At 35.1% G+C, this 13,764-nt stretch overlaps 1 pseudogene; it reads left to right on the top strand.

The window, feature by feature from the left end:
* Positions 1-429: 429 nt before the first annotated feature.
* On the top strand, positions 430-1,347 carry LOC141508020 (olfactory receptor 52B2-like; annotated as a pseudogene).
* The last annotated feature ends 12,417 nt before the right edge of the window (positions 1,348-13,764 follow it).

Here is a 13,764-nt window from a genome sequence, read left to right as displayed (position 1 = left end):
TGAGGCTAGATTTGAACTCAGGTACTCCTGACTCCAGGGCTAGTGCTCTATCAACTGCACCACCTAGCCACCCCCATGTTCAACCTTTATAAAGATACTGGGGAAGGTTTCATCTACCCTCACAAAAAAGACTAATGTTCAGAGATGACTTGTTTGCTGGTAAATAGTAGGTCCAAGGCTCTCTACTGAGATATATTGACTGTGTCTCTGGGAGAGTCATTTCATCTCTCAGTGCTCTAACCATCTCTCTAAGACTTTTAGTCACAGAGCACTATGAGCTGCATTAATAGAGGGAATTTCTTTATCTATTGAAATGCCAGGGGGTAGTTTCTATCACTTGGAAATGATAGCTCTTGTCCCCATAAGAGGAATTGAGATGTCATTTCCTCTGTTTCCTTACCTTATCTCAGGCTCAACTAAATTTCATGAATGTGCAGGTAAGGGAAATAATCAGTCTGGAGTTATCAGGGCAGGCTTAATTGAAGTAGGATAGGGCCATTCTTTAAAGTACGAGAGAGCTTTGAATAGACAGAGGAGAAGGTATTCTGGTCATTATCACAGAACACAGCCTCCATGAGCCCATGGTCATGTTTCTCTCCATGTTGGCTGGCACTGACATCCTACTTTCCACTACCACTGCACCCAAAGCCTTGGCCATCTTCTGGTGCAATGCACGGGATATCACCTTTGATGCTTGTGTGACCCAAGTCTTCTTTGTCCATGTGGCATTTGTGGGAGAATCAGCCATCTTGATGGTCATGGCATTTGATTGTTATGTGGCTATTTGTGCTCCATTGAGATATTCGACGATACCGACAACACCTGTGGTACAAAAGGTAACTTTAGCTGTTTTTCTCTGGAGCTTCTGCATCATCTTCCCTCTCATTTTCCTGCTAAAGAGGCTTCCCTTCAGTAGGACCAATGTGATCCCCCATTCATACTGTGAGCACATTGGAGTAGCCAAACTGGCTTGTGCTGATATCACTGTCAACATATGGTATGGCTTCTCTATCCCCACTCTGACAATGCTCACTGCTGTGGTGCTCATTGCAGTATCCTATACACTGATCCTCTGTGCCATCTTTCCGATGCCCTTTCCATATGCCCACCATAAGGCACTCAATACTTGTGTTTCTCATCTTTGTGTAATTCTCATATTTTATTTCCCATTCTTCTTCACTGTATTGACCCATCATTTTTGGCGCAACTTTCCACGCCATTTACATATCCTACTGGCCAATTATCTATGTGGTGGTGCCTCCCATGCTCAATCCCATTGTTTATGGGGCTAAAACAAAGCAGATCAGAGAATCTGTGGCTCATTTTTTCATGGAGATCAAGAAGTAGTTTTCCTCATCTTCACTGGGCTAAGGTGTCCTTGATCAAGCATAGTATAAAATTTTCTGATCTCAAGATGTCTCCCTTTTTGACATTTTCTTGTAATTCCTTTCTTCCCTCAACGACATAATTAAGCACTATGTTATGTCCATAGTTTTGCCTTGGCTATTGCAAATAACAAGTGACTCTAAAGAGTTCTTTAATTTTTAAGACTAAATTCTGCAGTTCACATCCTGACTTTGATGCTTTCCAGTTGAGTGACCCTGGTCAAGTTCTTCAAATTATCTGATTTTCTTTTTGTATAAAATTGAGATAAGGATAAATTTTTGGAAGTGTTTTTAAATTCTTGATGAATATTAATTTCTTGTATGGTATAATGAGAAATTTGGATTTCTAGGGCTTATCAGCAGTCTTAAAAACATTTTATTAGCATTTAAAAATAATGAGTGATAATATTTTTAATAATGAGTGATAATATTAAACTGAATCATTTTTTCTGTGATAGTTATGCTAAATATTTCAGAGATTTTTGTAAAAATGATATTAATATTAATAATATTAATCAATATATTGTGACAATGATTAAAACATATCTGACAGTAAACTGACTGATTTCTTTAATCTTCATTATAAATGTTTCCAAAATTCTTTAGACTCAGATTCATTATTATGGTTATCTAATAAAATTAGCTCAATATGTAAGAAATATTTTTAACATTTGCTATAAAGAATTATTGCCTAATATGAATAAGATAAACATTGGAAAATACAAGTGAAAAATATTGGGGAATACTGGAATAGTATTTTTAGATCTCCTAGCAAAGTTAACAGCATTACACATCACTTGTTGAGTTGCCAGTTTAAGAACTTATATTCTTTCCAAAATTTGTTATTTCTTGGAACTTTACTTAGAGGATTTGTATAAAGTATGTTATAAATTCAAACTTAGTAATATTTAATTCCTTTTGTTAGGAGAAAATTGAGACAAAAATACATATTTATACCATGGCAATAATTATTAACTAGAATGATTATATCATGAAATATAGTCCTTAACCTTTGATCTGGATGTTAGCATTTCCTGGTCTTGATTTTGTCTTGATATTGGTGGTTTCCTTCAAACAAGTAATGTCTTTATATTGTTTGCTAACTACCAATTCTCAAAGTAGAATTCTTGTTGGTCTTGTTGCATCACTCTACTGGTCAAGAAACTGCTGAGTTTCCTATTGCTCCCAGCTTCTGGTCTTCATCTTTGCAGTGCACCTGGTGTTTATTACTATTTCTGACTGTGAGGGTGAAGCGACTTAGAAAGAAAGTGAATGAAATGGAAGGCTGTTAATAATGGGAAAAAGAGTCACAACTTGACAGAACATGTCCTTTTATTTTGATCTGTGGGGATTGAATCTGCAAATCATGATGCACATAGTCTTAAGGAATAGGGTTTCTTTGGACAGTTCTCATTCCTAATATATTACACCAAATTATGAAGTGGTATTAGAAATATCATTAAAGAAATATGTGAACAAAAGTGAATAATGAACTGGACATATAGAGTGAGCTGGTTGTTGGCAGAGAACAAATGTGCTTCATTGGGAATAGATAATTACATCATAGATCCATTTGATTATTTGACTAATTGAATATTGAATATTTTTTTCTAGATATGCTATATGAATAAGGAAAGAATAATTAAGTATAAGGGTCATGAATAAAAAAACCCTGGAATAAATAAGATATTAAAAATAAAAAAGAAGAGAATGAAGGAAAAAATCCTGGTTTTAGAAAAAGGCTCAGAAAATGAAATTTCAAAAAATAACAAAGGAAGACGAATGGGAGAAATGGAAACAGAATTTTGCTTGACTATTTATTTGAGAGGGAAAAAGGGAGAAATAATTAAATAACTAGGGGGGTGGCTAGGTGGCGCAGTGGATAAAGCACTGGCCCCTGGAGTCAGGAGTACCTGAGTTCAAATTTGGCTTCAGACACTTAATAATTACCTAGCTGTGTGGCCTTGGGCAAGCCACTTAACCCCATTTGCCTTGCAAAAAAAACTAAAAAAAAAGAATTAAATAACTAGACTATGGCATAAAAAAAGAATTAAAACTTCCAGACTAGGGAAGGTGGTAACAAACAGGAGAATGTGGGGCTTAAGAGTTAGAAGAAGGTAACTGGTAGGAACAGAGACATCTTAAAATAAATTATGCTTAACTAGCTGAAGAAAACACAATACTTTGCTTATATAGGAAAGAGGGAAAAATCATGATTTGGAAAAGCAATATTAGACACAGAGAAAAATATAAGCCCAACTCTCATAACTTTAAATATAAATGGTATAAATAATCCAGTGAAATGAACGAGTGTGATATCAAAAGCATTCAAAACCTTAAAAAGGATGAATATAATTGGATAGAAGTCTAGAGAAATCAGAGCCAGAAGTCAGGGTAAACAAATGAAACTGCTAAACAATATTGTCTTTTGTTTTCAAAGAGGACCAATGACATTACAGGATGATGTTTTGACTCATGGATGAATTAGATTTAAGCAGCACAAAGTCATCAACCTCACTCTCTTTCAGAATCATCTTAGTCTAGTGACAAGACAAAAGTCAGGATGATTGGTAATGACCCTGGATGCAGTGGATGACCTTGACATCTTTGATGTCTACCCAGTCTCAATAATGCATAGTACTTTTTTGGCTGGCTCCATGGCCATTGAAACAAATTATTCTCATCTGTCCATTTTATGATGGGAAGAATTCACATGGTAAAATGGATAGACACATCTCAAATTCCTCTCTGATGAGTTGTTGGTCTGTCAGATTTCCTCAACATGATTTAGCCCATCTGCTGAGGCAATTTAACAGGGAGTGATCACTGCACATGCTACAGCTTCTTGGAGTCACAAGAGAGTGCCAAGTGAACAACACAGGTGGATGGAAAGTTCTAAAAAGGGTTCAACAAGCCCTCACCAGAGGTACTAGTCCTCCCTGAGCATCCTTATACCCCTAAGAATTAAATACACTTCTTTATACCCACATGGGATTTTAAAATAAAAATTGACTATATTTTAGGTCACAGAGATATTTTCCTTGACTTCATGTTCTTAAGTTTAATTTCCATTTCTATATTTTGAAAATTAGCAGGTCCTGATGTTGTAGATCAAAAAATATATCACAATAAAATTTCTATTGTATTTTGTGTGTCTTTTTCTTTTGGTTTTGTCTATTGATATCCTTCAGAAAATCTCTAAGCTTAATACATTAAAAGTTTTGCATTAATATAAATATAGGACTCATATCATATTTGAGTACTTAGAAATTAATGATATCTCTCAATACCCAAATCTCCCACAAAAGCTTGTAGAGTATACATGTTTGAAAGTACTATTCTGGGGAGTTCTTCAGTCATAAATAATCAATATTTCTTATGTGAATCAGTTCTCTGTTTCACAGTTCCTCTATGTGGGCTAAATTGCTTATTTCCGGTAAATCCCATTTCCCACTGTTCTTTTTTAAAATAAGTTTTTAATTGATTTCTTTTTTTTAATGTCACCATAGATTTCCCAAGCATTTCTTACCATATCACAGACAGGTATAACAAATAGTATATTAGATACAGAAAAAGAAGAGAGGAAAAAAATCAGTATAATAAGTCTGAAAATATGTGTATCATCTTCCACTATTGAAAATGGGTAAAGTAAGGAAGGAGCATTTATATATATATATATATATATATATATATATATATATATATATATATATATATGTATATATATATATATTTTTTTTTTCCCAAGACATGCTTGGCCTTTATAATTATGAAACATGATTTTTTTAGGTTGTTCTTTTCATTTGTGCTGTTGTTATTGTTTATATTGTTTGCTTGGTTCTGCTCATTTTACCCTGCATCACTTCTTGTAGGCATTTCTGTGTTTCTCTTTATTACATTCATCATTTTCTTACAATATAATAAAGAACCCCATTAAAATCACACATGACAATTTGCTTGGTCATTCTCTAATTAATAGGTATCTGTTTTGTTTCTAATTCTTTGCTATCACCAAAAGTACTACTATAAATTTTAATGAATATAGGGACTTTTTCTTATCAATGACTTCCTTGGGTTGTAATTCTAGAAATGAAATTTCCAATTTAAAAAGTGGTCACTTTATTTTCATAACTCCAAATTGCTTTCCAAAAATGATTCACAACTTTAATAATAATGCACTAGTATGCCTGTCTTCCCAGACCTCCATTAATATGTCTTTGTAGGGTCTTTGGAGTTATTTTGTAGATTTTTTATTTGACTACATATAAATAGCTCCATATGGAATGTATTTCTATCACTCTACTAGTCTTGAATGTTTCCTGTACACTAATATGTCTTCAAGACAGATTAGGGTCTGGACTCGAGATTTCCTTGAGAATTTGTGGGTGAGGAAAGCCCCTCTAACAATGCAGGTCCATACTTTCTCTGAGACTTACATTTTTTGGAAATTACCTAGAGCATGGAGAGATTAAATGGTTTTCCCAGAATATCAGTGTGTCAGATATAGCATTTAGACTCAGGTTTTCTTGGAGGTCAGTGAAAATTGACTATATCATGCTGCCTCTCAAGAATTCTTAGCATAGCTCTATGTCTTTGTAGACAATTTTGAATCTATAAATTTAGGTATTATGCCTTTGATAGCAATACTATGAATTTTTTTGAGATAATATCATAGCTAGAAGGTAGGCCTTCATAAAAGTTGATTTCTTAGCTGAGATATCCTGATACTAAGTCTCTGTCATTTCTATCTTCTGACATTCCAAAACAAAAGTCAATAGACAATCAAAACAGCAGTGGATATGGGATAAAGTCTTTGACAAAGTTCTTATTAAAATTGTTTGTATGCATTGTAGATGCTACTTACTAACTTCATATAATTAAAGTTTCATATCCCATCTACACCTAGAGAGGGAAAAAAAGGTGGTGGCAAGTGCCAACAATGTCAAACCATCTCAATCACCACTTACTTTCTGACCATTATGAAGATAACCTTGGAGTGCTGGCAATAACAGTGTCTCCCAGACCATTAACTTTACTTCAGTTCGGGTGCCCAAAATATCAGCTAGTGAATCTTTATAAAGATTCAGTCTGACAATTGCTTCTCTATGTGTTATAATTTCCATTATTAGCTGTCATTATAGCAGACAAATTGGGAGAGTTCACATCACCAAATTCCTTATTTCTAATGGTGTTTCAACATCAGAGCTAGATGTGCATTTCATCAATGTAAACTACATTAAAGAAGATATATTGCCTTCTGCTTTGCTGCCAAGGACCAGAGGGCATCCTGTGCATCACAATCCCCTCCTGGACCAATGCCTTGTCATGGCAGATGGGCTTGTGAAGCTAAATGAAACTACGCTCTATGTTGTTCAGGGTTATCCAAGATGGACAGGCATAGTGAATGACAATAGGTGATTCATTAGAGAAGAAAATGTCAAATAGTATCTTTGCCTAGAAAGCCCCATGTACAGTATTGAAATGATAAAAAAAAAAGTCACCAGAAGACAAACCCCTTAGGTTAGAACATATCCAACATTCTACTGGGGAAGAGTAGAGGACAACTATAAAACTGAAAGGAAACTCAGCTGCACATGCATTGGGTGATGAAAGGAAAGGAAAAGGAAATATGAAGCAGACATGGCAGATAGATTTAAGGGATTAAATCAATTTGATGGAATGTTGAAGAACTTGGACAGAAGTTTGCAGTATTTTACAGGAGAATGCAACAAAAATAATTCCAAAGAAGAGTAAGAAAGCAAAATATATGTCTGATGAGGCTTTATAAATAACTGAAGAAAGAAGGAAAGAGAAAGGGAAAAGAGAAAGGGAAAGATATACCCAATTCCAGAGAATAGTGAGAAGAAATGTTGTTCTTAAATGAGCAATGCTAAGAAATAGGAAAAATAGGAGAAAGACAAGAGATTTTCAAGAAAATTAGAGCTATCAGAACATTATTTGCAAAATGGACATGATAAAAGACAAAAATGGTATGGACTTAACAGAAGTTCAAGATATTAAGAAGAGATGGCAGGAATATGTAGAACTTTTCAAGGAAGATTTTTAACAATACCTATAACTATGATGGTGCAGTCATCCTGGAAAATGAAATTAAGTGAGCCTTAGGAAGCATTGCTAACTGTAAGGCTAGTGTAGGTGCTAGAATTCCTATTAAGCTTTTTAAAATTCTAAAAGTTTATGCTGTTAAATTGCTGCACTTAAAATGCCAGCAAAATTGAAAAAAAAACTAAGAGTATCCAATGGATTAGAAAAGATCAATTTATTATGTACCAGTCCCAGAGAAGAGCAATACCAAAGAATATTCAAATTTTGAAAGATTATTCTCATTTTACATTCCAGCAAGATTATGCTTAAGAGCGATCTAAGTTTTGTCAATATGTGAAATGATTACCTGAAGAGTAAGCTGGTTTTCAAACAGGCAGAGGAACTGAAGATAATCCTACCAATAGTTGCTGAATTATGGAGAAAACAGAGAAGTTCCAGGAAAAACATCTACTTCTGCTTCATTGACTACACTAAATTCTTTGTGTGAATCATAGCCAAAATGTGGCAAGTCTTCAAAGACAGGGAGTACCAGATCATCATATCTGTCTCTTTTTTTAAGATTTTTTTCTTTTTATATTGCAAGGCAGTGGGGTTAAGTGATTTGCCCAAGGTAACAGAGCTGGGTAATTATTAAGTGTCCGAGGATGAATTTGAAATCAGGTCCTCCTGGCTCCAGGACCAGTGCTCTATCCACTGTGCCACCTAGTTGCCCCCATATTTGTCTCTTGAGGAACCTATATGTGGGTCAAAAAACAACAGAACAAAATATGAAAAATTGATTGATTAAAGATTGGGAACGGATTACAATAAGGCTGTATATTATCATCTTATTTATTTAACCTATATACAGAGTAGAGCATGCAAAATGCTAGGATAGTTGTCAAAAACTGGAATTAAGGTTACTGACAGAAAGCAACAATTTCAGTTATGTGGCTGAAACCACTCTCATGGCAGAAAGGAAAGAAGAATTAAAAAACCTCTTGATGATGATGAAAGAGAAGACTTTAAAAGTTGGCTTGAAGCTTAACATAAGAACTCCCAAGGTCTTGGCAACTAGTTCCAGTTTTCCTGGCAAATAGAAGATGAAGAAGAAGAAGAAGAAGAAAGAAGAAGAAGAAGAAGAAGAAGAAGAAGAAGAAGAAGGAGAGAGAAGAAGAGAAGAAATGAAAGCAGTGTCAGATTTTATATTCTTGGGTTCAAAGATCACTACAGATATTGGCTGCAGCCATGAAATTTAAAGATGCTCCCTCAAAGGAAAGCGATGGCAAATCTGAACAGCAGAGACATCACCTTGCCAACAAAAATCGGTATAACTTTTCTAGGAGTAATTTCTGGCTGTGAGAGTTGATCTATTAGTAAAGTTAAGTGCCATAGAATTGATGCTTTCTAATTTTGATGCTGGAGAAGATTTTTTGAGAGTTCCTTGGACAGTAAGGAGATCAAAATAGTCAATAATTAAAGAAATTAATTCAGACTGTTCACTGAAAAGTCAAATATAGAGGCTGAAGCTTAATTATAAATTTGGTCACATATTAAGAAGAGAAAATTTATTGTGAAAGACCCTGATATTGGAAAAGTTTGAAAGCCAAAGGAGAAGGGGATGACAGAGCACTAGATGGATAGACAGCATCATGAAAGTGACAAACATGAATTTGGACAGACTTCAGGAGGAGTGAAAGATGGAAGGGCTTGATGTTCTCTAGTCCATAACTAATCAACAAAAATGTAACATGGGATGAACTATGTACCTATATAATGCTTTATCTTCCATTTAAAATCTCTTATATGACTTTCTCCACCTATTAGACTGTCAGCTCCTTCAGAACAGGAACTATCTTGACTTTCTGTTTTTTCTTCTATGCTTAACACAATGATTTGCACATGGGAAGCACTTAACAAATGTTTATTCATTCATTTGTTCTCCTTCCCAGATCTCATGATCTCCTAGGTGATGCTAATCTATTCTTCCTCACTTGGAATTCCTCCGAAACATAGATATAGTGAATTCACACAACAAACTCTTAATAAATGGTTTTTCATTTATTCATTCATTCACTCATCTGTTGATCTTTCTGTTCAAGTCTAAGCATTCCCAGACTATGCAGATTGTGTGATTTAGATGCTCAGGACCTGGAGAGAGACTGAAACTGAGTCCTGCTTGCCAAGACCAATACTTCCTTATAAAGCACACTGAAAGTCTTTACTTTTATAAGAACAGATCATGGCAGGAAAGACATATATGAAGCATTTATTAAGTCATTATGGTAGGTTCTGGGGATGAGAACACAAAATGAAACAGCCCCCACCCCACCTTAAGAGCCTATTTTATGATATAAATACCAAGAGACTTGAATTCAGGGAAAAATATCTAGTGTGTGTGTGTGTGTGTGTGTGTGTGTGTGTGTGTGTGTGTGTGTGTGTGTGTGTGTGTGTGTGTGTGTGTGTGTGTGTGTGTGTGTGTGATGGGAGTGGGGAAAGTATATGAAAGCATCTCATGAATAAAATGTGTACTGAGTCAAATCTTAAAGGGAGCCAGGGATTCAGGAGGGGATGAGGGGAAGAACTGTTCCTGCCTGCCCAAAGGTAAGCAGGGGAGAGGAAGGAGGAGATTGAACAACAAGATAAAATTTCTTTCATGGAAAACATTTTTGTTAGAGCGGAGGAGCGATGGGGAGTAATGTGAAATCATTCTTATTTTTTAAATAATATTTTATTTGTTTCTCCAACTACATACAATGATAGTTTTTACTATTCATGTTTTGCGAGGTTTTGAATTTTGTAATTTTTCTCCCACCCTTCCTTCCCTCCTCCCTCCCCCACAAAGCAACCTTATATAAGCTTTATATTTATAACCATACTAAACATAGATCAAGATTGAATGTGTTGTGAAAGAAGAATCAGATCCAAAAGAAAGAAAGAAAGCATTAGAGATAACAAATTATGAAATCATTTGTGAAAGATAGACTGAAGTCATACTGTGACATTCTCTGAATACCAAGAGTAGTTATATTTCACCTGACTATCAATAAGGAGCTGTAGTAGAGCCAAAGAAAGGGTAAATATCTGGGGTATTCAGAACAAAGTGGATTTCTATCACTTCTACATCTCAGTCTTTGTTTATGTATGAATTCCTCATTTAATAGCATGTGCCTATTGCTTATCACTGCCCAGTCCGAAATCTCTGGTGTGGGTTTTTCTGTTTCCATATGTGATTTAGTCTAGAAATTTACCTTGAGAACTTGGGACATTCCTCATCTCTCTTCTCTCTCTTATACTCAGAAGTGATTCCAAAAGTAGCAGCCCCAAGAGAAAGGAGAGCTTGAGATTTTTCAGTCTTTGAGCATAAGGTATCTCTCAATCCCAAGAGGGCTTAGCTATTCCCTTCGTAGCAACATATTAGTTTTCTCCCTCATTCTTCCATAATCTTTGTATTTTCTGTCTACTCTTCTCCCTCTCTTCCATCAGATTATTTAACTTCTCATTGTTGTCTCTGTCACCTTCAGTTCTACCTGTAAGAAGAAAGTTCCTGTTATAGGGCAGGTATGAAAGGATATAAGGTTTGGGATCTGGGCTAGGGGATGTAAGAATAAGGAGAGGGATCTCATAACTGGGAGGGGTGAAGAGATCCGTTAGGAGACTTAGGGAGAAAAGAAGGGGAATGGGGATGTATTCTCATCTAACAGGGATCTTTGTGCTGGTTCAGAAGGTTTGTTTGTTTTTTTAAAATCATCTCTTCTTGAATTCATACCCTTAAATTCCTATCTCTCGACTCTGACTTTTACTTTAGTGAGAAATGGAGTTCATGCCACATCCCATACTTACACATCAACATTTCTATATATCTTTACACTCTTTGTTCTCTTCTCCAGTCTCTGAAAAAGAATTAGTCCTCCTTTTTGTACTCTTGATCCAATTCTTTTCTACTACTTTTGGAACTATGTCCTCCCATTATCTTTTTAAATCCTCTTTCCTTATGCCTACAAACTAGAATCAGTTTTCAGTGTCCTACAAAACCTCCCAAGTCTTCATGCATTCCATCAGTTCCTCAAATTCCTATCTGTTCTTTCTCTTTCTCTTCATCATCATAATTCTTGCAAGAGAATTCTATATTTCCTGCCTCCTTGTTTTCATGCAAACATCATAGTATTTGGAATGAGGAGCCTTAGACTGAACACAACTCTGATACTGAAAACCTCTATGACTTTGAATATTCTGTTCTCTGGGTCCCAGCTTCCTCACATACAAAGTGACTAGATTACGTGATGACTTAGGACTCTTTTAACCCTCAACATTTTGCACTTCTTTGTTAATCATTATGACTCAATTACATTCATCATCATCAATAAGTATTTGGGAATATGAAGAAAGGCAATCTTCCCTTCCTCTTGCTGTATTTACTCTGGAAGAGCATAATACTTGCAATATGGTTGTTGCTGCCAGTAATCTGTGGAAGCTACTCTTTCAAAGAAATTAATGACTTCCTAATAATAGATGTCTATCAATGAGTTCTGATGAAATCATGGCTTCTTATTAAACCTCACTCTCTTTGACTTTTTTGAATCATTTAACACTATTAGATCAATAGCATCACCTCATGTTTCTGGATACTTGGTCCTCCTTTGGTTTCTGTGACACTAGTGCCTCTGAATTTTCTTTTTACCTTTTAGATCTTACATATATATATATATATATATATATATGTATTATCAATTACCAAGAATTTGCTTCTTCTATGACCATTCCTCTTCTGTCCTTATTGAATCCTAATAATTAAACAATTAATAGAACACTTGTTAGATACCAAGTATATGCAAAACTGTTTTTTTTCTCACTCCCTTAAATGTATTCATTCAAGTAGATTTTATCCTTGGCTCTTCCCCCCCCCACCTTTTATTCACTCTTTACCTTGGCAAACTCACTTCTGTGGTTTTAAGAATATCCACTCAGCATATGATTCTCAATTTAAAATATTTATATTGATGGCACAGTAGATTGAGTGTAGGAGTTGAAGTCATGAAAACCCAAGTTGGAACTCAATTGAATACTTCATGTGTGACTGTGGGGAAGTCATTTGAATTCTGTGATAAAATGGGGATAATAGTAGCACCATCACCTTCATGAAAATCAAATGAGATATTTATTTATTTATTTGTATAGTGTTTTGCAAATTATAAGGACCCTAATTTAGGTGCATCTGCTAAGGGGCAATCTGGTGGGCCAAATCAAACTTTATTTTTGCTGATTTGTTTTGTTTCTTAATACAGCTTTTTTGCTATGGACATGATGAGTCAATCAATCACTATTTATTTAGAACCTATTTATCCTTTCTTCAATTTCTTCTATTGATTTTATCTGCCCTAATGTGACCTTTATGACGCTTTCTGGTTTTCCTACTTTCTTGGCCCAGAAAAACATCACAGAAAACTGAAGACTGGCCCTTTCTCTATAACAGAGGCTACAATAACTGTTTTCTGTTTGGTCACATACTATATGGCCAAACTGTGTTAAATACTGTTGAGAGGGGGGCAACTGGATACAGAGAAATGCATGATATAATCTCTGCCTCCATGTACCTCTCTATCTAGTTTGGGGAGGCAGTACATCTGTGTGAAACATAGGAAAATACAAACCAGTACTCAATGAAACTATATGTTTAATATAGGTAATCTTCATGAATGTGAAGATAAAGAGGTGCTATGCATAGTAAAAAAAAGGGGAATTCAATAGGCTTCATAGATGCTGTTTATATAGAGTATGACAGATCTTTAGATATGTAAAGAGGAAAGGATAGGGAATTGTAAGTGCGGGAAGAATGTGATGTGATCTAGAAATGGGGGGTGGAGGAGCAGAAGATAGATAGGTTGTATGGAATCGAATTGGAAGTCACACAGAGGATTTTAAAATTCAGGAGCCATTGTAGGTTTATTGAGCAAGGAATTGACATACGAACAATTTATGTGAATCAAATTAGATTTTTCTTGGAATGTTTCTATAATTGCATCCAAGTGACAATTCTGTGGGGACACATATGTTATCTTTTTACTCCTCTGTCACAAACAAGTTCCTTTGTTTCTCTCACATCCATCATCATATCGTAGTGACCTGAAAATAATAATTATATAGTAAATATTTATTAAATTTTCATTCTTGAATTAAAGTAAAGAAGCTAAATCATGCCATAATAACCTATTTCATTTCATCTCATTCCAACCATGTACTCTCCTTTTCTTAATGTAGAAAGTTTCTTCAAGAAGTTGGCCAAGCTCAAGCTCTTCAGTTGGTTCCACATTCTGCTTTATTTTTCAGAGTGAAA

Source organism: Macrotis lagotis, chromosome 1 (genome assembly GCF_037893015.1).
Source record: "Macrotis lagotis isolate mMagLag1 chromosome 1, bilby.v1.9.chrom.fasta, whole genome shotgun sequence".
NCBI classification, from domain to species: Eukaryota; Metazoa; Chordata; class Mammalia; order Peramelemorphia; family Peramelidae; genus Macrotis; species Macrotis lagotis.
This window is presented reverse-complemented; position numbering and strand designations above follow the sequence as displayed.